Here is a 10,477-nt window from a genome sequence, read left to right as displayed (position 1 = left end):
TTTTTTTTTTTTCGGCAGCACGGTGGCGCAACTGGTAGAGCTGCTGCATCTCAGCGAGCAGGTCCCTGGTTCAAACCCCGGTCCAGGGGCCTTTCTGGGTGGAGTTTGCATGTTCTCTCCGTGCATGCGTGGGTTTTCTCCGGGTACTCCGGTTTCCTCCCACAGACCAAAAACATGCATGTTAGGCTGATTGGTAACTCTAAATTGTCCCTAGGTGTGAGTGAGAGAGTGAATGGTTGTTTGTCTCTATGTGTCCCTGTGATGGACTTGCGACCCGTCCAGGGTGTCCCCCGCCCCTCGCACAGTGATTGCTGGACATGGGCACCAGCGACCCCCGTGACCCAAAATGGAATAAGCGGGTAAAGATGATGGATGGATATATTTTTTTCTCTTTAATTTTACTCTCATCGATTGTTGTTGTTAAGCACTTTGATAACAGGTTCTGTTTTACATGTGCTCTATAAATAAAGTTGACTTGACTGAAAAAGCAGTTTTTCTTTCCACTGTCGCCAGCATGCTGATCAAATTGGGAGATTGCAATGAAGGTGAGATTCAGCGCACAATGCTGATTACCTTATAACTTGTACTGATTGTTATTTTATATTGTATGTGAATGCTTTTGTGGAGTGCTCTGGCATGGCGTTTGCTGTGAACTAGTGTTATACTGTATAAAAAACTACACTGCATTGAACATGACCAGCTTCCCTGTAAGATAGGTCTGATAAAAGTTTTAAGCCCTCCACAGCCGTAGAGGTTGCACAGAAATGCATGAATGAATAAATTTATAGAATGCAAAGTGAAACAAAAAAGGAACAACTTGAATTAAATCAATGGTGCGAACATCCATTACAGTCAAATCAACTTCAATAGGTACACTGGAACAAAGTCAAGGATTTATAGGAATATAATCAGGTGTTAATTCATCAGTTATACCCGAGGTGTTTCACATGTGTGAAGTAAAATACTGCCATTGACTGAAACGCAGTCAAAATCTGCTACCTAAGTGAGGTTGTCCAAGACAGATTTGTGTCATGGGTCGAACACCCGAGTAAGACTGGGAACAGCAACAAGAAACAACCTCATTGTTTTGCATGAACAAGGATCGTCCCAGGCAAAGATTTCAAAGCAGACTCAGGTTTCAAGACTTGACGCTTGTTTGAAGAAACAAAGAACCAGCATAGTTGAGGACAGGAGGAGATGCAGTAGTTAGTCAGTCAGCAGAGAGGCAGGTCATGTTTACTGCTCTCCCACATCAGAAGCTGTCTTGTAGTGCCATCATCCTGTGGGACCCAGCAACACCAGTCTACTACTGTGTTCTTTACAGATTACATAGTGAATAGAGCTGCTTGTTTTGTTGCTGTTATTACTCCTTGCCACCAGAGGGCAGTTATATGGCAGCAAACAGCAGAAGAGACTATTGTGAGGACAGTCAGAAGTTGCCGGAATACAGTTCCTGAGTTTAAACCATCATTTTTTATTTTTGCCCACAACATCATTCATGAAAAGTTTCTTCAGAACTGGTCTTTACGGAGTAACTGCTGTCAAGTTGCAGCATTAACGTAAAAAGCCAAGGCAACTACACACAACCCGAGGTGGATATAGGACTAAAATCATGTACTCAACTAAAAGTACAGTTACTCTGTTGAAATTTTATTCAAGTATAAGTAGAGTCACCTGTATAAAAGTCTATTAAAGAAAAAGTAAAAAATAAGTAACTTATAATTAGCTTTGCATTGTTATTTCTTCGACTTTTGGCTGTTCCCTCTTCAGGTGTCTCCACAGCAAGTCATCCTCCTCCATCTCACGCTGTCCTCTGCATCCTCTGTCCTCACCCCAACTACCTCTAACTGCATCCATATGTCTCCTCTTTGTCCTGGCAGCTGCATTTCTAACATCCTTCTACCGATATACCCACTGTCCCTCCTCTGGACATGTCCTAACCACTGTCCCTCCTCTGGACATGTCCTAACCACTGTCCCTCCTCTGGACATGTCCAATCCATCTCAGTGTGTCCTCTCTAACTTTACCTCCCAGTTGTTCAACCTGTGCTGTACCTCTGATGATCTCATTCCTGATCTTCTCCATCCTTGTCACTCATGAGGAGAACCTCAACATCATCATTTCTGACACTTCCAGTTCTGTCTCCTGTCTTTTTGTCCATGTCTCTGTCTCCAGACCATACAACACTGTATGTACAACCACTGTCTTGTAATTCTTTCCTTTGACATTTGCTGCCACCCTTTCTTCACAAATCCACTCCGTCCTGCCTGGACTCTCTTCTTCACCTCTTTATCACACTCCTCATTTGATGCAGTTAGAAAGGACATGGAGGTAGTTGGAGGGAGGACAGGGGATGCAGAGGACAGAGAGACGAAGGAGGATGACTCGCTGTGGAGACCCTTGAAGAGGGAACAGCTGAAAAAGAATAATGCAACAACTAAAAACACCCATAATGCCATACAAAGGTCTTCTCAATACGGTGGCACAAATTCTTGTCTCCATAGATTGTACAGGGACCGTGCCAGTTTATTTTTAGCTCAGTGACGTGGAGCTTGCTCATACTGTATAAAGTTTACAAGAACTGTAAAGAAAAGAAAAGAAAAAGATGAGCAAATAATACTGAATTATTTTTGTGGACAGACGACAAACTGGAGTTTCTACTATGTGTCACAATAAACTACTATGGACTGGGTGTCATGTCAGTCCAAATGAACATATTGGACCATTTTTAGACCCAGCACTCCTTGAGGGATGGTTGTCCAGCACATACTCATGGGGAAAACCAGAATAAACTTCTTAAACACACGTTAGTCCATTAAATTATTCCTATTGCCCTAATTTTAAAATGCATACTTTATATTTTTTGTTGTTTTGGCTACCACAGAATGAGGACTTGGCTATTTTTTCTCACTGGATGCCCATCCTGGTGCAACCTGGGCTTGAACTCTTAACTTCTGGTTTACAAGACCACAGCACAGACCACCGAGCTACCACAGCTACCTGTAAGGTAATCGTAGGCTTTTTTTCTGCCACATTTGTTTTGTTAGTGTCATGAACAGCTTAGTAATATAAAACACAGACGTGATCTGTCATTATTACTGTAACAACAGAACAGACCAGGCGTCACCGCCTTTCTTTTGATGGGAACTGAAGCCAGAAGCCGCAGTTTTACAGAAGCTGCCATGTTGTATATTTGGAGTTAGAGTCTGTTCAGCGTGAATATGAGGCTTTAATTTTGGTAACACTTTACAATAAGGTACACAAAATTTGCTTAAGTACTACAGAACGACTCAGGAACGAATCAGGAACAAATGAGGAGTTAATAGGTAGTTAACCAGTACTTACTGGTGAACACACAGCCAAGCCTTATTAACGGACTACTGGTTAGTTACCTGGGAAACAAAGAAGAACTAATCAGGAACTAATGTGTAGTTAACATGGAGACCAAAGAGAAATGAATCAGGAGCTAATGAGTAGTTAACCAGTACTTACTGGGGAACACACAGCCAAGCCTTATCAGGGGACTACTGGTTTGTTACCTTGTAAATGAAAAGGAACTAATCAAGAACTAATGGGTAGTTACCAAAGAAAATAAAGAGGAACAAATCAGGAGCTAATGGGTAATAAAATCAGTAATCACTAGGAAACAGGTTTTTGACAAGTACGAGCTGTGACCTCACTGGTGCAGGGTTTATTCAGAACCCACATGGATAATTTATCCTCTGTTTCTGTGGTAACAAACCAGTAGTTCTCGAATAAAGCTTGGCTGTGTGTTCCCTAGTAAGTACTGGTTAACTACCCATTAGCTCCTGATTTGTTCCTCTTTGGTTTTCTTGGTAACTATCCATTAGTTATTGATTAGTTCCTCTTCATTTACAATGTAACTAACCAATAGTACCCTAATAAAGCTTGGCTGTGTGTTCCCTAGTAAGTACTTGTTAACTACCCATTAGCTCCTGATTTGTTCCTGAGGTGTTCCTTAGTAGTTAAGCAAATTTTGTGTACCTTATCGTAAAGTGTTACCTTTTTTTTTTCCATGATCTTTATTTTAAACTTGAAATAACTAATTACAGCTAACCATGTTAGAAAAGCAAACCATCCTAAATTACCTTTTGTTGTGGTAATGCAAAGCTAAAACCAAACAAAAAACAACATTTTTTAAATGATTCAAAACGCTGTTCCCATGTGGATGGGGCTCATGCCTATTTTGTCCATCCAAATGTAAGTTTAAGTTCAAGAATCTTTAATATCCCAGAGGGGCAATTTGTTTCACAGTCAGTAGGCACACAAAACATCAGTACTAGACAAGACATAAAGACGTTAAAATAACAGAAATCATCATTATTTATTGAGAAGCCTGATCACTACACGGATAAATGAGTTTTTAGTCTGTTTGTTCTACATCTGGGCTGCAGATACTGTCCCTGCATCCAGATGGAATCAACCTGAACTCACCATGGAGTGATGATCAGGATCTGCCAGAATCAGCCTGGTCTTGTTCACAGACCTCTCCTTGTGTAGGTCACAATTTGTATAATGTAAATTTAAATCTGCACAGATTTATTACATTTTGACCTAGGTGTAAATGAAAGACAAACTACACTCTGTAGCTTACTAATTTAAATAAAATGAATTTATAATCTTTTTTTTTTATTAACAATGACTCCAAAACTGGTGAAAAGTAACATTACAGTAATCAAGAAGCAGAGCCGTGTCTGCTAGTTTTAGTGTGCCAGTCACATAAAAAATGTACCGTTGGTGATTCCGAGACATGAATCAGGATCTGTTCACACTGACTGGGCAGAGAAATATTGTACCTTTTTAATAAGCACAGGTTTAAAAATGTGCTCTGACACAAATAACTTCAAATATTCTCTTAATGTTTGCCCATCTTGTTGTTTCCCATCTGGCTCATTTGATCTTCTCCGACATTAAAAAAACTTTGTGTCCTTCTACATTAAAATGGCGTTTGGCAGATGATCCACATGCCACTCATAAAATTTTAAAATAAAATGACTGCTGAGATTATAAAGAAAACACAGAATAGATCAAAGTGCACGAGGGATGAAATAAAAACAATATAGAAGCAAATATTTAAAAAATTGTGATATTGTTGAGACATCTTTGTGTGCACATGCACGTGTGTGGGTGTTTACAGGCCGGAAAGAGAAATTTAATGTCACAATAAACTTGTGAACAGAAACCACCCCACAAGCTGTAAACGCTGCAGTTTTGTTTTCAGTAAGGATCTCAGTCATAATGTGACTCTTTTCATCGTTACAGTTTTGTAGAAAGCAGAAAAAAGTAGAAATCATGTTGGGGATTTGCTGCAGCTTCTTCAGTGTTTATGAACAGAAGGGTTCAGTTGACAGCATATTTTAAACCAAGAGTTCAAGAAGCATCTTATTCACTTTGAGATTTTAAAGTGATCAAAAATCATTTTTTGTTGTTGCCAAAAGTAAATTCCTTATATTTAAATCTCACAACCTCTGTAAGTGAAGTTGTTTAGTTTTGGGAACCATTGGAAGGCGTTTATTTTGCATAAAATCATGTGAGTTAATGAAAATGTCCTGGTAAATGTCTTCTTTAAAACGTCTTCAGTTGGTCCAAAATGCTGCTGCCAGAGTCTTAACTGGAGTTACTGGGAGAGATCATATCTCTACAGTTTTAGCTTCTCTCCATTGGCTCTCTGTCAAATCCAAAATAGAATTCAAAATCTTACTTCTAACCTACAAAGCTCTCAACCACCTAGCTCCGGATGGGAGACTGTAACGAAGCCAAGATTCATCTTGTCTGCTGGATTCCTTAGATAGAGAACTTTACTAATTGGCTTTTATGTGAATGTTCCTGTAAAGTGCCCTGAGACAACTTTGTTGTGATTTTACGCTATAAAAATAAACTCAATTGAATTGAATTGAATTGAATTTGTACAATGGGCAGATTTTACTTAAAATTAGAATGGCTCAGTACTTTTCCAGCTGCAGGTCTTGCAAGTATAGGTGAAATCTGACCTTCCAGACGGGAGTTATTGTGACTTCCTGTTTTGTGGCGAATTTTTGACGAGCACTTCCTTTATGCTTTCAACATGTCGTGTGGTAATCAACAGTTAGCGAACACAGTTTCAGTCTTATATCTTACACAGTGCGAAGCTGGAAGAGTCACCCAATCAATAATCAACAGTTTCTTCTCTGAGCGGGTGGTGCTTAAGTGATGTCATGAATCAACTACACCAATGTGTCTAGAAGTGCTCACTGATGAAGCACAAAGACTCAGGTTCAGATCGGATGATGTATCACTAAGATATAACTTTTGTAATAATGTTGGGGGCGCACTGGAGTTTAGTGTTAAACAACAATAACAATGTGTGTAAAAGTGCTTGCTGATTACGCACAAAAAAAATCTGATGCAGATCGGATGATGTATCACCTAGATATAACTGTTGGAATAATCTAGGAGTGCACTGGAGTCAAATGTTAAAAAAACAATACCAATGTGTGTAGAAAAGCTCACTGATGATGCAAGATAAATGTGGTGCAGATCGGATGATGTATCACTGAGCTACAACTGTAGGAATAATGTAGGGGGCGCTGTGGAGGCTGTTGGCCACTTATCATGGCTTCCTGTTCAAGGAGCGGATAATGATCGATCATAGTGATTTTGGTGCACCTCGGCTCAAATCTGTGCAATTTAGAGCCAAACTTACTGCAACAGCATCACTTCTGAATTTGGGTTGGAACAATGTAATTTTTTTTTTTTTCATTTATCCTTTATTTATACAGGTTAGTCTCATTGAGCCACGAGAACTCATTTTCAAGAGAGACCAGTTTAGGAGCAGATGGTGGAGGTTAAGGGCCTTGCTCAGGGGCCCAGAGTGGGGCAAATGAGGGTGGAGGGAGGTGTCGGTGTTTCACCTTTTCCACCCACATTTTGATGTTGACGGTACCAGGAGGTGAACCTGCAACTTTCTTGTGTTAAATAAACTGTAAATAAATAAACTAATAAATAAACTGAATAGAATAGAATTTGTTATACATTAAATTTGGGTCTTGAGCTACTGGAGTTACTCATCGAAGACCACAAGAAGGTAAACGTGTCAGGAGACTGAAGAAGAGGAAATTCAAGAATGTAGGACTGAGGTTTGAAACCCAAAATGTGGGGACAATGACAGGCAAAGGTAGAGAGCTGGCTGACATGATGCAGAGAAGGAAGGTAGATGTTTTGTGCGTCCAAAAGACCAAGTGAAAGGGCAGCAAGGCTTGTAGCATTGGGGCAGGGTTCAAACTGTTTTACCATGGTGTGGATAGAAAGAGAAATGGAGTAGAGGTGGTCCTGAAGGAGGAGTTGGCAAAAAATGTAGTAGAGGTGAAAAGAGTGTCAGATAGGGTGATGTGTCTGAAGGTAGAAATAGAAGGTCTGATGCTAAATGTTGTCAGTGGTTATGCTCCACAGGTTGGATGTGATGTGGAGGAGAAAGATACATTTTGGGAGGATCTGAATGAAGTGATGGAGAGTATTCCCAGGGAGGAGAGAGTGGTGATCAGAGCAGACCTGAATGGACATGTTGGTGAAGGAAACAGAGGATGAGGAAGTGATGGGTAGGTTTGGTGTCAAGGAAAGAAACCAGGAAGGACAGATGGTGGTGGATTTTGCCAAGAGAATGGAAATGGCTATAGTCAATAACTATTTCTAAAAGAGGGAGGACCATAGAGTGACCTATAAGAGTGGAGGAAGGAGTATGCAGGTCGACTACATTATGTGTAAAAGAGGAAACCTGAGGGAGATTGGAGACAGCATTGGATGGTTGTGTGTATAATGACTGTTGTTGTGAAGAAGAGAAAAAGAGTAAAATCAGAGAAGAAGACCAAATGGTGGAAGCTGAAGAAGTAAGAATGCAAGGAGTTCAGAGAGGAGCTGTCAAAGGCTCTGGGTGGTAAGAAAAGGCTTCCAAATGACTGAGCTACTACAGCAACAGTAATTAGAGAGACAGGTAGGAAGATACTTGGTGCCTCATCTCGACAGAGAATGGATGATAAGGAAACCTGGTGGTGGAATGACTCAAATATTCAATAGTATATTTGAGGGTGAGAAAATGCCTGAGGAATGGAGAAGAAGTGTACTGGTGCCCATTTTGAAGAACAAGGGTGATGTACATAGTTGTAGCAACTACAGGGGAATTAAATTGACGAGTCACTCAATGAAAATCTGGGAGAGAGTTGTGGAAGCAAGACTTTGATGAGAGGTGACTGTGACCAGCAGTATGGTTTCATGCAAAAAAGTAGCATCACAGATCCATCTTTGCTTTGAGAATGCTGATGTAGAAGTACAGAGAGGGTCAGCAAGAACTCCATTGTGTCTTTGTGGATTTAGAAAAAGCATATGACAAAGTGCTGAGGGAGGAGGTGTGGTGTTGTATGAGGAACTCTGGAGTGGCAGAAAAGTATGTTAGACTGGTACAGGACATGTATGAGGACAGCAGGACAGTGGTGACATGCGCTGTAGGAGTAACAGGTTCGCAAACCCACCCACACAGACCAGTATTTGCAGTTTGACTCCCATCACCCTTTGGAGCACAAGTTAGGAGTCATCAGGACTCTGTACCACAGAGCAGACAGCATCCCCACTAGCTCAGGAGCCAGGCAGAAGGAGAAATCCCACACAAGACAGGCTCTAGAGCAATGTGGATATCCTAACTGGGCCTTCCTGAAAGCAGAGAAGAAACCCAAACAGGACTCCAGTCAGCCAACAGGTGAAAAGGAGGAACCCAGACCCAGACCAGTGGTCATTCCATATGTTGAGGGAGTATCAGAGAAACTGAGACGTTTATTTTCTAAACACAACGTCCCAGTGGCTTTTAAACCCCAAAATACATTAAAGACTGGTTCATCCCAAAGATCCAGTCCCCCGGCACAAACAGAGCAATGTTGTGTATGCTGTTCAGTGTCAGGAGGGCTGTGATCAGTCTTACATCGGGGAAACTAAACAGCCACTGGCCAAAAGGATGGACCAGCACAGAAGATCAACATCATCAGGCCAGGACTCTGCGGTCTACACTCATCTCCAGGCCAGCGGTCACTCTTTCAGGGATGAAGATGTTCACATCCTGGACAGAGAGGAACGATGGTTTGAGAGAGGAGTAAAGGAGGCCATCTTTGTGAAAAGAAATCGTCCATCATTAAACAGGGGTGGAGGCCTCCAGGTTCAACTGTCCCCCTCTTACAATGCTGTTATTGCTAGTATCACTCAGCCCTCTGTGAACAGTAAACAGCCATCAGTGTGTTAATGATCCATTGTTAGGCTGATGGTCCTTCTTGAGCATGTGATCAGCTGGTTTTGGTTGTCAGCAGCAAACTGGTTGATCCACTCTGAGAAGGTGCTATTTAAGAGACTGAGCTGAAAACAGCACCTCAGACTGAGGAAGTCTCTCGGACGAGAGACGAAACGTTTCTACATTTTTTGTTGTTTTGCTTTGTTTTGTTTTTTTGAATGTCCAGAGGACCAGATTTAACTTTTTTAGATTTTTCTACCTGGATTATTGAGCATGCATCAGGATATTCTTTATATATTTTATATTTCAATTTATTCCTGTTTATCTTTGCACTGTGCTTGTTGTTTGTTTTTACACAATCTTTCTGATATGTTTTTTTACTGTAAAGTGTCCTTGAGTGTCCGGAAAGGTGCTTTTTAAATAAAATGATTATTATTATTATTATGAGGTGGAACAATATTGTGTACTCAAGGTCCCAGTTACACCCAAAAATAGCAAAAATATAAAGTATATAAAGAAACAGCATACAAGGATCCAAGATATAAACAAAACAAACGCTAAACGATAGCTAAAAGATCCAGGATATATGCTAAACACTAATAATGTAAAATAATATGGTATATTAAACAGCAGACTGAACATGAGTCTGTAGTGAGAATATGGGTATGAATGAATACAGCAGCATGAGATCAGCAGCACGGATAAGTCACATATCACCAATTAAAGTGACATTACTGTGATTTTTTTTTTCCTTACAGTGATTATCCTGGTTAGGGATTTATGAGTATAACAGCTTCAGGGTAGAAGCTGTTCCTCAGTCTAGTGGTTCTACACTTAGATGAGGTCAGGCAGGAATCCCCATGGACTATGAAGTTTGCAGATGATGTGGTCTGTGGTGAGAACAGGGAACAGGTGGGAGAGAACTTGGAGAGGTGGAGGTATGCACTTGAAAGAAGAGGAATGAAAGTCAGCCTGTCACGTTTTCTGCTCTGCCTGTCATAGTTCCAGTTCATGTTAGTTTGTTTCATCTCAGCTCCTGTCAACCAGGGTTTTTCATCAACGTGCACTCTCCGTTCATGCTCACCTTGAATGCCAGGCTCACAAGATCAGTATTAACACAGTAATGTAAATGGTACTTTCACAGTCATCAGATTTGGAAAAGTTTGCAGCAAAAGTCTTTTGAAAATGAATTATAAATATATATATATATAT

This window comes from Nematolebias whitei, chromosome 11 (genome assembly GCF_014905685.2).
Source record: "Nematolebias whitei isolate Nwh7 chromosome 11, NemWhi1, whole genome shotgun sequence".
Classification (NCBI taxonomy): domain Eukaryota; kingdom Metazoa; phylum Chordata; class Actinopteri; order Cyprinodontiformes; family Rivulidae; genus Nematolebias; species Nematolebias whitei.
The sequence above is the reverse complement of the archived record's forward strand: the minus strand, read 5'-3'. Positions refer to the sequence as shown.